Genomic DNA, 19,667 nt, shown 5'->3' with positions numbered 1-19,667 from the left:
GTGCATGGTTGGAGGTATGAATCGGCACTTTGTACCTTTTCTATACCCTCCAAAGGTATATATCTGCAACAAAAGGTATAAAAAAGGTACAATAGCCCATTATTATACCTTCTTTATACCTTTTTTTCTAACAGTGTATACTCCAAAAGGTATAAATATTTCTAACCAGAGAGTCGAACCGAAACGTTTATCGGCATCTGCATCTGCATCTGCATCGGCAGCTGAACCCTTATCTTCGAACCTAGACCCGAACCAAACCGAAACGTTTATCGGTTCGGTTCGGGTCTAGGTTCGAAGATAAGGGTTCAGCTCCGGAAGGTAACTAAAATGGTTCGAACCGTTTGTTTCCAAACGGTTCGGTTCACGAACTGGTTCCGGGTTGTTCATAGAATTTCGGCAGGAATATAACAGTCGACCAAGCCTGCTACCTTGGCCTAAGTCATTTAAGTCATTGGTATCGATATTTATATATTGATTACCAGTCAGGAGACGCGGATACACGTTAATCAGCAAACGACGCTTCGTGGTAGTTGGACTGGAATGGTACATGCGATCGTGAGCCCTCGACCTTTATGTAAGTACTTACTGTAAGTACTACACCACCCGGTGCCCTAGCAGGGCACTGGGTGGTGTGTGTTGTGCGGCCATTCCCCTTCAACACAGGGGTGTCTTGAATCAATTGGTGAGTGTGTTCCGCAATTGTTAAAGCCATGAATTGTGCTGTCGCAAAACAAACAAGGGGCGGTGCTTTTTGTAGACGTGCCTCGCGTTGAGGAGATGGCTGTGGCCACCATTCGCGGCGAAACAGTGAGTTTGCAACGGTGTGTATATGTTCATTTGTTCGTTATCACTGACCGCTGCCGTACTGCCATGTCGCCGTTAGAGTGAAGTGTCTGTGAAACAAAGATAGCACGCGCAAGCAGTGATTTCCCCAGAAATTCATTGCTGGGGGGTGCCGAGCTTTCAAGGGGGGGGGGGGGGGTTATGCTTGGTGAAGGTTCCACTTACGGAATTTTTCTTAGACACGGAAAGAATCGTGGCACATTGGTGACATATCTGCACAGCTTTCCCGTTTTATTTGTACATGTTATTACGTTAGAACACAGTACATTAGAATACACATACATTATGAAAGGCATTTCAACATTAAGATGCATAATCACACGAGTGACAAACAAAAAAGACTAGCGCCTTGTCTCAGGAAGCGCAATGAGTACCTATAGCAACCACGATGAAAATCTTATATGAAAAAAACAAAAACAAAAACAGAATACTCGCTTGATTGAGTTTGCGCAAATGGTTCTTGATGATCCACATTGAGTTTGCGTGCCCGGACGCATTTTTGCTTGTATATGCGCGGAATATAAACATTGAACAGTCACTTTCAAATGATTTTGGACAAATGCATGGTACGATCATCTGCATGACTGTGGTCCTACAGCCCAAGCTTGACTGTACAGGATGTAATTCGCTGCGCCGGACTCACTACCAGAACGTGTTGGTGGCCGAGCTGGTGGTTGGTGGTGGTGTCACCTGATAAATTTCAAGGGGGGGGGGGGGGTGTTGCAAAAATGCTAGGAGGGTGTCGTTTGTAAGTTCACACACGCATGTTGGCAGTTTATCCGGCAGCATTGTACACACGGACGCATGCTGTATTTGAGCTCAGATAAGGTACGTTCGATTAGGCCTGCACTGCCTGGACCAGTTTCGGTGGTGCTGCACTCGCCCTGGCCGTTCGTTTCGCCAGTGCAGCCGAGCGCTTCCTGCACCGTCTCGTTCGTTTCAAACCAGTGCACGCCAAGTGTAGCCCTATAGTGTAAGGAAACTCTGCACTCCCGCAGGGGTCAGTTCAACGGTAGTACAGAGTAATGGCGGCAATGGCAGCAGACGACACAAGGCAAATAATAGTTAATGTAAATGCCAGAAGAGACGTTTGAATTCGAAGCCGAAATAACGATTCACTACAGTTTCGGTGTGTATTGGTACACGGTTCCTGTCAGTTCGCAGAGGATTCAACGCTATCACGATTACCAGGTTGTCGAATTCTTCGTCCTCGCTGTCAGAATCCACAAGTTCCATGGCTGTTTGCACAATTGTTGAACAGTTCATTGTGTTCGAAATTAAAAAGCAGCAATGCACATGTGATTGAAATGTCACACGAGTTCTTACAATCCGTAGCGGTGTTAAGACTCGCGGAGAGCAGAAGGCCTGCACTAGCGCTGCACTTCGATATTCGTTTCGCGGCCACACTATTGTTGCACCGTTGAACTGGAGCTGTCTATAGTGCTGCGCTAGTTCAGAACTGGCCCTGCACCGCACGGAACTGGTTCAGGGAGTGCAGGCCTAATCGAACGTACCTATAGTCTGCTTTCGCAATGCACTCCACAAAAGAGAACAGAAGAAGAAGAAGAAAAAAAAATGAAGAAGAGAAATTTTGATAAACCGAAAGTCCCGTGCTGTGCGCCACTGCGGAGAAAGACGAAGAAGAAGAAGAAGAAAGTCCCACAGCCGACGACATATCCATAGGTTGGTCCGCCTACTCGCATTTATAAACAGGATGTCCACGATAACCGTAGAAATTATCTCTAACACAAAACGATGTCAAAGGAAAACTGACAGCTTCTATAGGAAGGGAGTTGCCTCAGGACAGAAGCTGCGGCTGGCGGCTTCTGTCCTGAGGCAACTCCCTTCCTACATCTCTACCGGTTCGCTGGATTTCTACCCATCTGACAGCTCCTATGACGTTTGTGTTACAAACGAGCTGACCTTACTATGCAGCACCTGTTTTAAACACAAACGTCATAGGAGAGCAGTCACTTTTTCTTCGACAACGCTATGTGTCAGTGATCATTTCTGCAGTTAGGGTGGTAACCGTGTATAGCTCAGGTTAGTTAGTACATTATTATGATTTATGTCACATCGTGAATACTACCCAAAACTGTCGTTAATCCCTAATTATTATATATAAATATATTCTTGTGTATGCCTTAAACATTAGTAGCCATAACACTTTTTAGTAATAACTCCCAATTCATTCCCATTCACAATTCGCCATTTATCATATTAAAATAAAGTTGTTGCTGTTGTTATTTCACGACCCGAGAAAATCTAGAGCATTCCTGCAGGGCACGACTTTTTCGGCAAGCAGGAGGAAGGCTACGAAGCTAATAAAAGAAGAAAAAAGATTATGTTCATGCACAACATGCAAAGTTTCGCCCTTAGTTCCGCATGAACCGTTATTTAAACCGGTTACCGGTATGTTTTAGCAGTTCAGTTCTGGTTCAGGTCCGAGATGGCGTCGATTGTTTCGGTTCGGTTCAGTTCCGGTTCGGCCCAAAATAATGGTTAATAACGGTTTTCGGTTCAGGTTCGGGTTCGGTTCGACTCTTTGTTTCTAACAGTGATATAGTCCGATCCCATTTAGTGTCACACGACAGCGGAAATTCGTAAGCACACTCAGTATAACATTGCACAAACATATGTTTATGGACAATTCCAACATCAGAACAATTACTTTCCATGTGTTTAGGCTTTACATCACACTTATCAGTCCTCCTGCATATACAGTACGAGAGTTGAAAGTAGCTGGAAGGGAAGAAAACTTTTCTCTCTCTCTCTCTCTCAGTTTTTCTTTTTTTTTTTTTGAAAAGAGGTAAAGTGTAGAAATGAAGAAAAGTTAGAAAGAAAGAAAACGCTGTTGTGCCGTTTTCGGTATACAACAGCGTTTTCTGCAGCTTCGAAACTATTCCAATATGTAGATGGGTAGAAATCCAGCGAACCGGTAGACAGCGTGTGTTCGAATCCCACTGATGGTACCTTTTCTTACCCAGAAGAAGAGCAGTCTCTGTTCGAAATATCGGCGGCTCCTGTCCTGAGGCAACTACCTTCGTATTCCAATATGTGTTCGGTTTTGAAGAAACGTTGATTCGATTCGAAATTCGAATATAGAAGTCAGTATTCGATTGGGAAATTGAATCGAATATCGAATTATTCGTTCCGGTATTCCAAAATTTCGAATATTTGCGAAGCCTATAGTAAATCCCGTCGATGGTTACATTAAAACACACACACACACGCGCACATTTTGGAGTTTCCGTCGTGCTGAGAGACCTTGTGCTTTGTGAACGTAAGATAACAGTGCTCTTGTGCAGGGTATAGGGACTGTGGGATGACTCTTCCTTGCTTCGTTTTGAGGGAAATTGTCCAATGGATGGCCTCGGAAAGTGTCTGATTCAATACATCAGAAAAAATAAAAAATAACTAATAATGTGATAAAATAGTGATAACTAATATGGCCAGACCTATAGAAGGAGAAAGCAGGCTGAAATCTAGGCATCGTTCATTACGGAAGCCGTCACCTCTGAGGGACGTATATGGAAGCTTCTTGTGGACGGTTACGGGTGCGTTAGAAAGACATCTAGAAATGATTAGATTCGCCACCATACGCCGTATGTGGGGAAACAATAAAATTAAACGTTGTAGTCGACGAGGTTATTAAACATCATAGGACAAACGCAACACCAGGCCCACAACGCTCAGTTTACGTACTTAATTTGAACGATGGCAGTATCTTCGACCGGCAGTCAGAGGGTGTGGGTTCGAATCCAACTGCAGGTGCTTTGTCTTCAACTGCCATTATTCAATTGAATAAAAGGTTTACTATACGTCATAAATATAGCTACGAGAATGAGGAAGAGGTCCGAGGAGAAGGGCACGGACACTTCGACTTCTTCGGTGCTAGACTGAGGGATCGGAACCTTGTAACAATATTATTATATGGATGTCCTTATATTATATTACACGTATAGATTTAGTCAGTCTTACGTAGGCGTACATATTGCTTAAACAAGTGTGCACGGGTTTTCTGTACATCTCCCAAATTTTACTGCAATAAAAATATATTATAACTTGACGAACCTCTAGATTAGAATTTTATTAAAATTCATCTCTATAGCATCTCTGAGACTTTCACAGACAATCAGAGGGCGTGGGTTCGAATCCCACTGGTGGTACATTTGCTTACCTTCAACTGCCACGGTTCAACTGAAGCACGTAACTGGGCGTTGTGGGGCTGGTGTTGCGTTTGTCCTATGATGTTTAATAGCCTCGTCCACTACAGCGTTAAATTTTATTAGAGTATGTGTGTGTGTGTGTGAGGTGTGTGATGGGGGCTGCTGCTAGTGGAGTGTGCAATTGTCGAGTTAGCAATTGTCCGGTGAGCACTTGTGGGCGTCCGGGTTTTACGTAAGTTTGAGCAGCACAAGCTAGCCTCATTGATTTCACGAGATAAATGGTGCAGCAGCATAGACGGCGACAGGGATCTGTGCCGGATGAGTCTCACCAATAAGAGAGTGTGATTTAACTTAACTCCCTCCCACAAAGATAGGTGATGTGCGCAGCGATACTGATCCTGCGGGATGTGCGCAGTAGCATCAGCAGATAAAATCTCTAACGGACAAGATGATGCCTTTTAGTGTCATAGAAGAAACCTCTATTTCGTTTATGATGCCCAACAGGTGTACGGGAGCAATACGGGGAAAATAATTTCTAATTTATTAACTTAATTCCGATCTTATCGCCTGTCAGGGACTAACGTCGATTACAGAGGCCGCCCATAGCTTCCAGACCCTGCCGAATTAATTTGTTTCATTTGGAGGCATGTCAGGCGACTAATTAAGTCGCATATCGATCAGCGTAAGCTGTGAGGCCCCTGTCAGGGTCCACTCTGTTCTGTCGTTGGGTAGCAGATAAAATGTGTCGGACCAACGACGTTTTAATAGCTGTTTCGGAGAACGGCGTTTGTGCCTTATCGGCGCCGCTGGCACTCCTGCGGGGCAACCACAGGATGCCAGATACGCGGAAGAGCGGTGAGAAGCGAATTCTACGTGGTGCTCATTCTGCGGTAAACAGTAGCACTTGGAGATAGCAGCAGATTCGAGGGGTAGCCGTTTCGATGCATTTCGATTTATTTGTTCGCTACATTTTTTGTCGAAAGAGTCACTCGGCGCGTAAACGCAGCGGTTCATTCGTCGTTCATTCGATTGTATTGACACAAATGAAGCAGAATATGTTGTAATTAAGGCTGTTAATGTTATCGACTGACTGATGTCGTCTCTCGCATCATACGTCATCGACATCGCCGGAGCTGTATGCCATCCTGCTCTTTCTGCGGCAGATATCCCAAGATCCTCCGCGTGTCTGGGTCGTGCCCATGCTTCCCATGAGTCCCCGACAGCCGTGCCCATTGTGCTGTCGAGGGGTGACATGAGGACCCTACGAACTGCGTCAGCCCCTGGCTCTGCAGCAATGGCGCCGGGACATCACGGATCAATCTCTCATGTATTCGGTAGACCCGAATTTGTCGTCTTCTTCCTCCTGCCGTTTATTACGCCATTTTACCTCCCTCCTGTGTAGACTCCGCCTCAATGTGGCTCTTATCCCGCAATTCAAATGTATGATCAGATGCTGTGACACAAGTCTCTGCTCCACCAGCGATGTTGTGGCGAACACCCAGCACATTCTGATGGAATGCATGCACTCTACAGCCCGCAAAGGCGGATACTGTGTTATGAGCGTGCTCGTATCAGCAAGAGACCGCTCAACTCCAGACGCTTTAGTTTGTTTTCGTGTTTTCATCCTTCCTTCATCATCTTCATATAATGTTCCACGTGCAATGGGGTAGGGTACCGCACCGCCACGGTGAAATACCCCTTCTCATCGTCAGCATCTATTGTTGTTGTTGTAATGTTTGGGGGTTCTGAGTTCAGAGTTTGCTTTTACAAAAGAGAGTCCCAACAGTTAAATAGAAGAGGCGTACAGCTGTAAGGGGTACAGCAGTACGTGCAGCTGTAAGGCGTGCTACACTAAGCCTGCATGTCCTTATTGTAAGTCTGTATTTCCTTAACGAAAGCCTGCACGAACGTAATGATTTTGATTGGATTGCCTAAACCACAGTAGAATTCAGAGATAGGAGCAGGAAGCCAGAGTTCCCTCCTCAATGAAGAGCAGCAACCCAGAATTTCCCTACAAAAGAGAGCCCCAACAGTCAAATGGAAGAGGCGTATACAGCAGTATAACGCATGCAGCAGTATAAGATGTGCAGCGGCGTGCAACGGTAAGGTGTGCAGTATTAAGCCTGCACGTCCTTATTCTAAGTGTGTACGTCCTTATTGTAAGTCTGTACGCACTTAATGATTTTGACTTAATTGACGTAACATGCCGTAGAGTACAGAGAACGGAGAGAGGAGTAGAAACCCAGAGTTTCCCCCAAACGGGGGTTCAGAAACCCCGAGTTTTTCTCGAGAAGAGGTGCAGGAACCCAGAGCTTTCATCTACAAATGAGAGTCCCAATAGTGAACTATAGAGGCGGCGGGAAACGGTAGCGGGTACAGCAGTATAAGGCGTGCAGCGGTGTACGCCCTTTTTGTAAGTCTGCGTCCTTGCGTAAGTCAGTACGTCCTAATTGTAAGTCTGTACGCACTTTAATGATTTTGAATGGATTAAAGTAGAATACCGTAGAATACAAAGAGAGGAGCAGGAACCAGAGGTTTCCCTCCTTAGTGTACAGGAACCTAGAGGTTCCCTCCAAAGGAGGTTCACTAACCTCGAGTCTTTCTCGAAAAGAGGAACAGGAGCCCAGAGTTTCCCTCCTCAGTGTAGCAGGAACCCAGAGTTTCCTTCTACAACAGAGAGAACCAACGGTCAAATACATGGTCGTTCAAGGTTAAAGGTGCACCTTTAACGTGCACATTTAACCGCGAAGTATCCGGAATTCTAAAGTTAATGTGATATCCACTTTGAGATGCCTTCCAAGAACTAAACATCCAAAAGGTTTCGCAAAATTCGTTCGTGTTTATTTTTCATAAAACCTCAAAGCATCGAATTCGAAACCAACAGCCAGCTTTCGGCTGAAACGGCCCTTCCCTGCTTCGCTTCTTCCGGTGACGTAATTGGCATCGCCGGCAAGATTCCCAATCGCTCAGCTGACGGCGTCGCTAGGCTGGTTGCAATCCGATACCACCGAAAGCATGAACGGAGATGTTTCTAGCGACTGTTCGGCAGCAGATTGCGAGTCGGAAGACCGCATTTTGTGACGGACAGCCTGCCTTCATAAGTGACGTCGGTCCGCACACTGTTGCCTCAATTCAGCCGGGGGCAGCAGTCGAATGAAAAATCGTTCGTTCGATTCAAAATCGATTAAATTCGTTTTCTAATGTTTTAAATTTTTCCGACTGTTTCAAGACGAAATATTCCGGTTACATGCATTTCAGGAACCCACTAATCCGATCGCACCTTCAGTTCAACTGCGTTTTTGGTCCGGACGCCACGTTCAACCGATACTTTTATTTCTCTAAATATGTACAATGAAAAATTCAGAAGGCACTAAACTACGTCAGTTTTCCAAAGCATTCACAATGCGCATCTAGACAATTCTGCCATCGCTGTGGCAACTGTTTGATGCCTTTGGCGTAGCAAGAAATGTACCTCTACAGAAAAAACGTCACCGTGACGTAATCATGTCGTTGGTAGACTTAGCGAAATCGAAACAGTGAGGACGGAGAACACCGCCGTTTCACAAAACCGTATTCCTTCACGAAGGTCACGCGTCGCTTCTTTGTATTCATGGTACAAACAAATGAGGTCATGTTTTGAGTCGTTTTTGCGCCTTCATTCGCGTTCCCAGTCCAGCGCGGAAAGAAAAGAATGCTCCACCCATGGATTGGTTGCATCGTCTCGAAAGTCGATGTTGTAATCCTGTGTGAAATATGTGAAGGGAATTGCCTCAGGACGAGAGCCGCCGATATTTCGAACAGAGACTGTTTTTCTTCTGTGTTTATTCTGAAATGTGGTTTGTTATTACGACTTAGTTCGCGCAGTCCCCAACAGCTCCCCGTAGAGCCCATTGTCAGGGATAATTCACAGAACACTATGCCTGTGGTCAATCAGAATGTCTCCTTAGCTCCCGCAACCATCCAATCAGGATCCTTCACGATCGGCTCGCCGCTCGGCCGTTCCCGGCTCCCCCCACATCGACCTCTACGGGCTTTCATGTCAACCGTCCCGTGATCCCAAAATAACTGGAAATCAACTCTGGACACACTCAGTGCGAGTGTCATGTGTTTGCACGTGTACTCCAAAAGAAACTCGTGCCCTTCAGGCTCCTGGAGATGGAAGAGCCTGGCAGCCATCTTTAGAAAGCGCTACCGACAAGATAGGGCTAACGTAGAATGGAGCAGGACAAGGCAATATATCTAATAATACGTAAGGAATTGAATAAAAACCTTACAATATGAAAAGCGAGATTTAAACGTGGGCTTCTTGTGACTTATTGATGTTTTGCTGTAGTAGATCCAGTTCACTAAGTTGGTGGCGCTGTTGTACCACCTGACGTCATTTGTTTGTAAACAGGGAGAGGTCTATTGGGCTGCTGTCGTAGCCACTGCAGGACATCTTTCTGGAGGGCTTCATCTGTGTGGAACGTCTTTCCTCCAAGGTGCTCTTTAAGCGGCCCAAACAAATGATCCCTTGGGGCTAAATCTGGGCTGGGCCGAGCATGGGGCAAGACTTCCCAACGAATTTCGGCCGGGGTTGCTAAATCGCCAAATTCGCGGTGTCAGGCTGGGCATTGTCATTAAGAAGAATGACCCTTTCGGACAACATCCCAGGAATTTTGTTAAGACTTGCGTTTCGCACGGCACCCTTTATCAACGTGGAGTAGTACTAGGCATTCCTTTGCTCCAAGAAGTCCACATGTGACTCTCAGAAGACAGTTCCCATGGACTTCCCAGCAGACGACTGCATCTTGCTTTTCTTTGGCGGCGGAGAAGCCTTATGTCGCAATTCCATGCTGCTGCTTTCTGTCTCTGGTGTGAAATGATGCATCCAACAACAACTTTATTTTTGGCTTTGGAGAGTGGGGAGGTTCATCGCCACAGGCGATACTCTACCCCATTGCTGGTGGGAATGTGGGGAATAAAATAACGAGCCCCTTCACAATAACGATCGAAGTCCGATGGTGTCCAGAAATGTCAGAAGAGCTTTGAGCGCAGAGCGTTGCTGTGCTGGATTAGGCCAGGGACCAAGCAATTTCGATAGGGAGAAGGGGCGAGAGCCCAGCTGACGAAGAGACTCGGAGAGTGTGGTTCGGGAAGGTTGGTAGTGGGAGCAATGAAGAAGAATATGCTCCAGGTCCTCAAGAACACCACAGTGGCAGCAGGTGGGAGAGTCAACTTGTCTCAAGCGGTAGCACCTTTGAGCTGTAAAGGCCACATCGAGGCGCCTTCGGTGGATTAATGCAGCATCTGGACGAGAGGTGTTTCGTGGCATGCGGAAAGCGAGCGTTGGATCAACTCTGCTCAACATAGAGGGGGGAAGAATGTCGGTTGTCCATTGGCGGGAAGCCAGGGGTGTCACTATAGGCGTCGCAGAATGGAACGGCGGTCTCCTCTCAGCAGAACAATACTGGTCCGTTTCCGATACGAGAGTGCTGGTTCTGCGGCGCTGTCGGCCTGCTCGTTCCCCACGACACCACAATGGGCTGGAACCCACTGTAGAACTAGCCTGTGTCCTGCTGCGTAGATAGTGTGGTAAGCCATTAACACATCTGTGACGAGGGGTGTGGATGGGCCTCGTATGCCGGAATTTTCAATTGCTTGAAGTGCAGAGTTGGAGTCTGTGAAGACTGCCCATTCCCGCGGTGTAAAATCAGCGATGTGTTGTAGAAAGAGAAGGATGGCATAGAGTTCCGCAGCTGTGGAGGAGGTTGGATGTGAAAGGCGCCATCGGATGGTATGACGAATGCTGAGGCGGACTTGTTGTTTCGGGATGCGCCATCGGTATATGCTGCCGTAAACGTAGGAAACTTCTCGTCTACCAGAGCATGAAAATGGGCTCGGAGGACTTGAGGGGGGACCTGATCTCCTCTTTCCAGAAGGTTTGGAAGGCGTACAAAAGTGGGCGCTACCGGTAGAGACCAGGGGGCTTCCGGCAGTATAGTGTCCTTAGTTATGAAGCCAGTGAGAGCCTTGCGTATCCTCTGCGCTACTCGATAGAAGTCGCTTTCAGGGCGGTATCGAATTTTCCTGAGGAGCGGGTGGCGGGGTATGTGAGCACGCAAACGGAGGAAGTGCCGAGTCGTTTCACGTTCACGGAGAACCTCAATCGGGAGCTCACCAGCTTCAGCCAGTACTTGCCGTGTTTCAGCCATTCTTGGAACTCCGAGGCATCGACGAAGGGCTCGAGCAAACAGGGACCGAAGTGTATTTAATGAAGTTGTTGATATCCTGTGCAGAATAGGAAGGCTGTAAAGCACAGTCGCTCTCACCAATGCCGCGTGAACCGCGAGCAGGGAACGCTGATCACAGCTCCATCCTGAGCCAGAAAGATGTTGAATTGCGGGGAGCCATCGCTGCACTTTAGTTTCAAGGTGTTTAATGTGCCGAGCCCAGCGCAAGTCCGAGTGGATTACCACGTCAAGGAAGCGGTGGAAGCGTACCGGCTCAAGCTTCTTTGTACCAAGCCAAAGAGGGAAATTGGCCATAGCTTTGCGCGTGAAAGGGAGCTCGACACACTTTTCGGGTGAAAGGTCCATCCCAAGGTGCGTGAGGTACGTATGGATATTATTTCAAGCGAGCTGCAGGCGGCGCTGTATGGCTGGGCGTGATTTTCCAACTGTCCAAAGGGCGACGTCATCTGCATACACAGAAAACGACACTTTACAGGAAATTACTGATTGTAGGCCGGCCATCACCACGTTAAAGAGTGTCGGGCTGAGAATGCTTCCTTGGGGGACTCCTTGTGGAACAGGATGCTGAGGGCTTTGGCCTTGGGACGTACGGACAGCGACAGTTCGGTTCCTAAGGAAGTCTTGGAGCTAGATGAAGAGCCGACCGGACACCCCAAACGAGCGCAAGGCGTGCAGCACACAAATGTGCGAGACGGTATCATATGCGCGCTTGATGTCGAGGAAAACCGATAGGACGATCCGTCGATGGGCACGAGCATGTTGAACTGTAGAGACCAGGTCGAGAACTGGATCCATGGAGCTTCGGTGGCGACGAAATCCAGCCATTTCGTGAGGGAACGCACGTTGTTTTTCGAGCCACCAGTCGAGGCGATGCAAAACCATTCTCTCCATCAGCTTCCCCATACAGCTTGTCAGGCTCACAGGGCGAAAGGAGGATAGGGCATTTGGGGGCTTGCCTGGTTTCAGGATGGGAACAACCAATGTCTCCTTCCATGTAGGTGGTAAAAATCCTTGTTGCCAAGGCGTATTATACACATGAAGGATAGCTTGGAGTGACCGCCCGTCAAGGTTTCGCAGGGCGGCATAGGTGATTTTATTGGGTCCAGGGGACGAGCCGGCGTTCACAAGCTTCAACGCTGCCTTTAGCTCGATTAGTGTGAAGTCGCGATCCATAACTTCCGGGGGACGGGGCCAGTCTTGGTGAAGTTCAGCTGTTAAACATGATGCATCCAGGTTTCATCACATGTAATGATTGATTGCAAAAATTCGTCCCCTCGGATTAAAACCGTCTCAGCAGCTGCTCAGAGACTGCCATGCGCGCTCCCTTCCTCCTCTCACAAGTGAGGTGTCGGGGAATCCGTTTTGCGCAGACTTTGCGGAACAGTAAGTGTGCGTGAATGATTGTGTCCACACTACCGACGCTAATATTACGATGGGCTGCAATGTCCCGAACAGTTACTCACCGGTTCTCGAGGATGGCTTGCTCAACGTCTGCGATGTTCACTGGCGCGACTGCAGACGGAGGAACGTGTCCATATGGTTCATTCGTCACCATACCCAATCCTTCGCTAAACTGTCTGCACCATTCGTACGCTCTTCTCTTTGACAGTGTGTGTTCCTCATACTGTGCCTGTAATACTTGCAAGATCTCAGCTGGTTTAACGTTCTCCTTTACAAGGAACTTGATTATGGATCACTGTTCCACAGCTGAAGACACACTACTCGCCGCCATGATAGCTGCCGCTGCCGCACGTGCTGCACGTCCCGCTGACCCGAGAAGGATTGTACTTGGTCCTCCAAAAGTTTTATTCAATTACACTTGCTCACTTATTCTCTCGAGCAAATGGCGCCCGGATTAAATTGAATGGCGCTCGGATTATTTCAGATGCCACCTGGACCAATTCAGATGGCACTTGCACTAAAATAGACGGGAAAACCTGTAGTTGCAGCCGGTAGCATCTACAAGAAGATTGTAGTGAGAAATGTAACAAAACTCAGCTCAGCAGCTTAGTCATGAACTACGTGCTTATTAAATAATTAAATTAAAATCTTTAACTACGTACAGGCTTACAATTTGGGCGTGCATGCTTAACGCTGTACCCCTTACCGCTGTTCGCCTCTTCTACAAAGATCGTTCAAGGCTGGCCGAGACTTTTAATTTAGTCCGGGTGCCATCTGAATTAATCCATGGTGTTTTTAATCACTATAACCGTGTACTCACACGAGGGACATCCCCGCAGAATATTCTACAGACATGTAGTGTAAGAAAAAGTAAAAAGCTGCTGACAGGACTTCAATTCTGCTGCGTCTTATGTTGCACATTCGCACGGCGTCGAGATATCGAGTGTTAAAACAGAAGCATAGCAGACGACACCATTGGTCATGTCGTCTGCTTAGAACATCTTCTGACTGAGCTGCAGGATATTCCACAGGGTTAGAAGAGCACGAAAAGGCATGACTCCCATAGCAGACGACACCACTGGTACTGCCGTCTGCTACAGAATATCTTCTGACTGAACTGCTGGATATTTCGCGCAGTTATAGAATAGCGCGAAAAGGCATGGCTTACATAGCAGACGACACCACTGGCGCTGTCGTCTGCTACAGAACGTCTTCTCACTGAGCTGCAAGATATTCCACGTGGTTAGAAGAGCACAAAATGCATGGCTCACATAGCAGACGACACCATTGGTCCTGTCGTCTGCTACGGAATATCTTGTGACTAAGCTGGATGTCTTTCCGTGCTCTTCAAACCGCAGAGAATATCCTACCGCAGAGTCACAAGATATTCCTTCACAGGTGACAGGAACACTGGTGTCGTCTGCTATATGAGCATCATGCCTTTTCGCGTTCTTCTAACCGCGTGGAATATCCAACAGTTCACTTAGAAGATATTCTGTAGCAGACGACAGCACCAATGGTGTCGTCTGCTATGTGTGTGGTGGCTTTCCGTGTTCTTCTGACCGCGTGGAATATCCTGCAGTTCAGTCAGAAGATATCCTGTAGCAGACGACAGCACCAGTTGTGTCGTCTGCTACGTGAGTCATGCCTTTTCGCGCTCTTCTAACTGCGCGGAATATCCAACAGTTCAGTTAGAAGATATTGTGTAGCAGACGACAGCACCAGTGCCGTCGTTTGCTGTACTTCCGCTTCAGCTCTCAATATCTCAGCTTCGTGTGAATGTTCCACATAAGGCACAGCACAACTTCAGTTTCATCAGCAGTTTCTTTTTTACTTTTTCTTCCACTAAAATACTCTACGAAGATGTCCGCGTGTGAGCACACGGTTGCAGCGCTTAAAAACACATTGGATTAATTCACGTGGCACCCGGATTAAATTAAATAGCATCTGGATTTTTTCGGATGGCGCCCGGATTAAATTGAATGGCGCTCGGGAAAACCTGTAGAGCAACTAAAATACCACCCGCGCACTGCATTGGCTTTTCAGCCAAAATCCGCTCACTCTCTAGCACAACTCTAAATGAATGAAGCAACGCTGACTTGTATACCTACCTACGTCATATGTGCACCTGGGAAAGCGATTTCCCCATACAACGGCATAGTGGCTCGTCTAAGTTGCAGCTAGTCGCCTAGTGGCTAGGCTAAGTTGTCCTCCGGATATGCCTTTAGTTAACCTTGCATCACCATTACTCACTTATTTTCTCGAGCACAAGTCAGCCGTCAAACGTCGCGGGAAACGAGTTCGATTTCTCCTTTTTTTCCCCTTACAAACAAACAAACAAATTCCCTTTCATCCCCTGCGCCACTATGCTTCCAACATGTAGGGCAAACTGGAAGAAGATTTCGGCCGAGGATGGTAGCAACGTGGGGGAGGTAAACAATAGCGAGTAGTACATCCGAAGAACTCTACGACTACTATACGATAAAGTAAGTTATCAAATCAAAGTTTAGCAATGTGATGTCAAAGAAACAAGGCGATTAGCGATCGCGGTGTTTGTTTGAAGGAGGTGACACCACATTGCTAAGCTTCGATTTGATAACTTCTTTTATCGTATCGTTTTCGTAGAGTTCATCGATGGACTAAAGCACGCTATTGCTTCCAGCACCGTGTGACAGAGATATGCGGCGCACGATAAAGAACCACGTGGTCGAAATTATCCGCAGTCCTTCCCTGCAGCACGTGCAGTATGTAGCCGCACAAGCGGAGGCGAACTCACTTTACGTGTAAGTCAATTATTGTTATTATTATTATTATTACACGGAAGAAGCATTAATGACAGTGGCATAAGGCAGCGATGTCGTCATCAGTTCAGGGACACTTCAGGACATACATTACAAGGTGAGGAAGATGTGGATGTATCCCGACACTCGCAAACACGGCTTTTTGGGCCGATATAGAGATATAGGCTTGAGCGAGAAATTCTCGAGGCCTATGATGTTTAAAAAAAGCAGGTCAGGATATGTGTTTTGATTTGATTTGTTCGTTTACGATGATCCTCTAACCCAACTCAATAGTTTCACAGAAACCGCTCGTTGGTGGTATAGCCAACAACAACAACAACAGATAAATTGGGGAAATTCGCCACATGAGGTGCGGTCCACCAAAGCCCAGCTAAGGTCGCGCTGAAGACTGGCAATTGGTGGATTCGAATCCTACCACCGGCTGTGCTGGCTGAGGATTTTCCATACTTCTGGGAAGACTTTCCAGAATAATAACGGTACGGTTCTCCGGAAGTCGGACCCGGACGCACAGTAACCATTCCTGTCCTGCTGTCCCCCGATCCTTCCTGCTGTTCCGCAGGATCGCTAGTCAGCACGTCCGATGCACTCGCGATATTGTACGTTAATTTGTACAACGTCAACTAAATTTGTCTCTTCCATCTATCACTCTACTAAAACGATATCTCCTTTCCGTGGTTGCCACAGACTGTTGTTGTCAGCGTGGGAAACATTGTCGAGTGGAAATTCGGCGACATTCTTGGCCCTCTTCAAAGAGATAAGGCTCCGTGACTTGCGTTCGTAAAGAACCTACTGGATGATAATATCGGACGTTAAACGACGGGGTGTCCTCCCGAAACGTGTACAGCTGTTTCTGCATGGCGACGTATTCGCGTGATCTTTGTTAGTTTAATATAGTTGAGATAAAAGAGAAAAATTTGTAGTTATGACCCCGGAAGTGGTCAGTCGATAGGGTTCGGGTTGATGCCTTTCTCTCGAAAGTACACGTGCTGTATCGCTAAAGGTGTATGTTATACCTACATCACACTGGCACGAAATATGACATTATCCTCTCGGGCCTTGAATGCTATTCTTTATGAAGCTCGTGCAACACGTTTCTTTTAAATTACATTAAACACCATGAACACTCCGCTCACTCACTAAAGTTCAATATACAGGGTGTTTGCTCTAACGTGTCCAGAAATTTTATTTAAAGCGAGCGATAAAAGAAAAACGAGCCTACTTTTCAGCTACTTGACTAAGAAACAGATGCTACTAGTGAAGCAGTACCTGTTTGTTACTCAAGTAGCAGCAAAGTACCACTTGCTTTTCTTTTATCGCTCGCTTTAAATATAATTTCTTGACACGTTAGAGCAAACACCCTGTATGTGATATACAACTTTTAATGAATGAAAGTACAACTGAAAAAAAAAAAGCAAATATGTTGTATAAAACAAGCAATAATATTGTGTTGGTTTTCATGGCGACTACTTTTAATATGTGTTAATACCAGCTGATTTCAACATAGGTTGCCAACTCACAAAGTAATTCCGTGCGCTCTTGGCGCCGTCTCGCGTCTTTTGGTTTTGTCGATGAGAATGGACCTTTTCCACATACGTGTGGTATCCTAGCGGCTCTCCAGCGAACCACCGTCGGCGCGCGTCAAAACAAACCCACGTGGGTAACACAAAGACCAAAACCAGTCCGGGGGGTCCGGAGTGAAATCGACGAGCTCTCGCCGTTCGTGCGGTGTCCCCACTGGTCCCCACTTTTGTCGTCACCATCCAGCGCCATCTATACACCTCTACCAAAGAAACGACATCGTGACGTAATGATGACGCTGGTAGACATATCGAAACCGAAACAGCGCGGGTGGAGAACGCCGCCGTTTCACAAAGAAGTGTTCCTTCACAAAGGTCACGGGTGGCTTCTTTGTATCAGTAGTACACACAAATGAGGCCACGTTTTTATTCGATTTCGTGTCTTCATTCGCGTTCCCAGCCCATCTAGGGTTGCCACCAGGCCGGTATTTGCTCGTTCTGCCGGTTGCCGGTAGGAAGGTGATACCGGCAGCCTTTTGCCGGTATTTGTGGCTCGACGCCTTTCATAGGGTTTTTAAGGGGTTTTCCTTTCAACATTCCACTACAGCTAGAATAAATCTGGAGCACAGACCCAACTCCGTAGTCAACAGTCGGTTTCTTAGTTATTCATTATTATTATCATTGTTGTCTGGAGCGAGTGCGCTCGTTCTTTCTTTCTCTCTCTCTGTATACTCTCCACCCCTCACCCACTTTCCCTTTCCCGAACATTTGCTACTTTCCCTCTATTCCACCTCCTCTCCCTCAGCCGGTATTTTGCACTCCGAAAGGTGGCAACCCCAAGTCCATCGCGGAAAAAAAGAAGGCTTCACCCCAAGAGTTGCGTCATCTGAAACTGAATGTCGTAATCCTGTGTGGAATGTGGTTTGTTATTACGACTTTGTTCGCGCTTGCTTTGTATAGAGACACCACGTGCACTCCGAGAGAAAATCCTGCATGCTGCAGAAGATGGAAGAGCCCGTTAGCCATCTTTAGAAAGGGCTACCGAAAAGATAAAGCTACCGCGGTAGACTGGAGCAGAACAAGGCCATACAGCTAATAATATGTTAGGAATTACATAAAAATCTTACAATATAGGAAGCCACATTTACACGTGGCTTCCTTGTGACATTGATTTTTTGATATAGTAGTTCCAGTCTACCAAGTTGGCGGCGCTGTTGTATCATCTGACGTCATTTATTTGTCAACAGGGAGAGGTCTATTGAACACTGAGATATCCTTGTCCAGCGTACTCGACGTCATGCGCATGTATTAACCAGATATGAAAAAGTTCAATTCCTAATAACTCGATTGCTTTCTTTCTTGAAAAGGTGCTGTACAGTACGGAAGAGGTATGCTAAATAGCCCAGGACCAGGCCGTCGTCCCATGCCTCCTCATTCTAATCATTCTAATTTACGATCGTCATCTTTATCTTCGCGAGACGGTGCACCTGCCAGATATAATTCCCAATGGCTTGCCTATAAACGCTTGCTTGTTAATGGCTGAATAAATTGCCTATCGTTTGAGACTAATTTACTTGTTATGGTCATTGGAACGCCAACAGCTAAACCACGATGATGATGTAGGAAAAGTTTCTGAAGGTCTCTGCTCCAGCAGCAGAACGCCACCCCACTGCTGTTGGGTTTTAGCATGAGGGGGATGATAATGACGATAAGATAATGCGTAGAAATAAAGATAAGAAAGTGTTCAGTGATCGGTAGTGAGAAAAGACGAAGACCATACGCGATATCGTAGAGGCCGGTCGATTGCAAAAAGTGGAAAAAGAGCGGCGGGCTGTACCAACACCTACAAGCTATAAGCAATAATATCATTCCTGCGTAATGGGTGTATGGTACCTGTAGTCCACGACATTCTGACAGTGTATATGCAATCCAGGGATGCTGGCCATGACATCATACTTCAATGGATTCCTGGACACACAGGAATACGGGGGAATGCAGCGGCTGATGAAGTAGCGGATCTAGCACATCTGTCCTCATCAAAGCATCTGGTGCAGTGCTTCGAAGCCGATGTACAAGGCATATGGAGGTCTCTTACACAGACTATGACTAGGTAGCAATGGCTACGAGGTGACGCGAATTCATCGTTGCTCCATCAAGTTGACCCGGATCTGAAATTTAGAGTTCCGTCCACGTTACCTCGGTCTATCCAGACCCTCTTGCATAGGTTGCGTCTGAACGTGCCATACGGGCGCCAATTCCTCCATAAAATTGGGAAGGCAGATTCAGCGAACTGTACACTTTGTGCAACCGTGGAGGACACTGAACACATTCTCGTGCACTGCTCTAGATACGCAACTCAAAGGGCTATCATGAAATCTGCTCTCGACCGACTGGACAACAGCACCTTTGACCTCGTAAAAGTGCTGGGCCCTTGGCCATCTGACAAGACGGAGGCTGCCTCGTCAGCGCTTGTGACATTTATTCAGAGGTGTGCGTTGGAGTCAGTCTATTAGGACCATGTAATTCACTGTGAGGTAATTCACTACGTGAACCGGTGATTTTGGATTTTGGCCTTTGGCCGATAGCTATCGCGAAAGTGGGGGTGGGGCGGTTCTCTTTTATATTTCTTTTTCATGGGGTAGGGGGGGGTCTGTTTATGGGAGTAGCCGAATTTGTCGTGTGACGAATTCAACCTCTCCCTAA

At 46.9% G+C, this 19,667-nt stretch overlaps 1 long non-coding RNA gene across 1 annotated transcript; it reads left to right on the top strand.

The window, feature by feature from the left end:
* Nucleotides 1-15,401: 15,401 nt before the first annotated feature.
* On the top strand, nucleotides 15,402-18,533 carry LOC135395415 (uncharacterized). The gene is made up of 2 exons (XR_010423070.1): nucleotides 15,402-15,544; nucleotides 18,332-18,533. It is a non-coding gene; the product is annotated as an uncharacterized LOC135395415 (long non-coding RNA).
* The last annotated feature ends 1,134 nt before the right edge of the window (nucleotides 18,534-19,667 follow it).

The sequence above is a fragment of the Ornithodoros turicata genome, chromosome 5 (genome assembly GCF_037126465.1).
Source record: "Ornithodoros turicata isolate Travis chromosome 5, ASM3712646v1, whole genome shotgun sequence".
NCBI classification, from domain to species: Eukaryota; Metazoa; Arthropoda; class Arachnida; order Ixodida; family Argasidae; genus Ornithodoros; species Ornithodoros turicata.
Note: the sequence above shows the minus strand (reverse complement) of the source record. Positions and strands in the feature narration are given on the sequence as shown.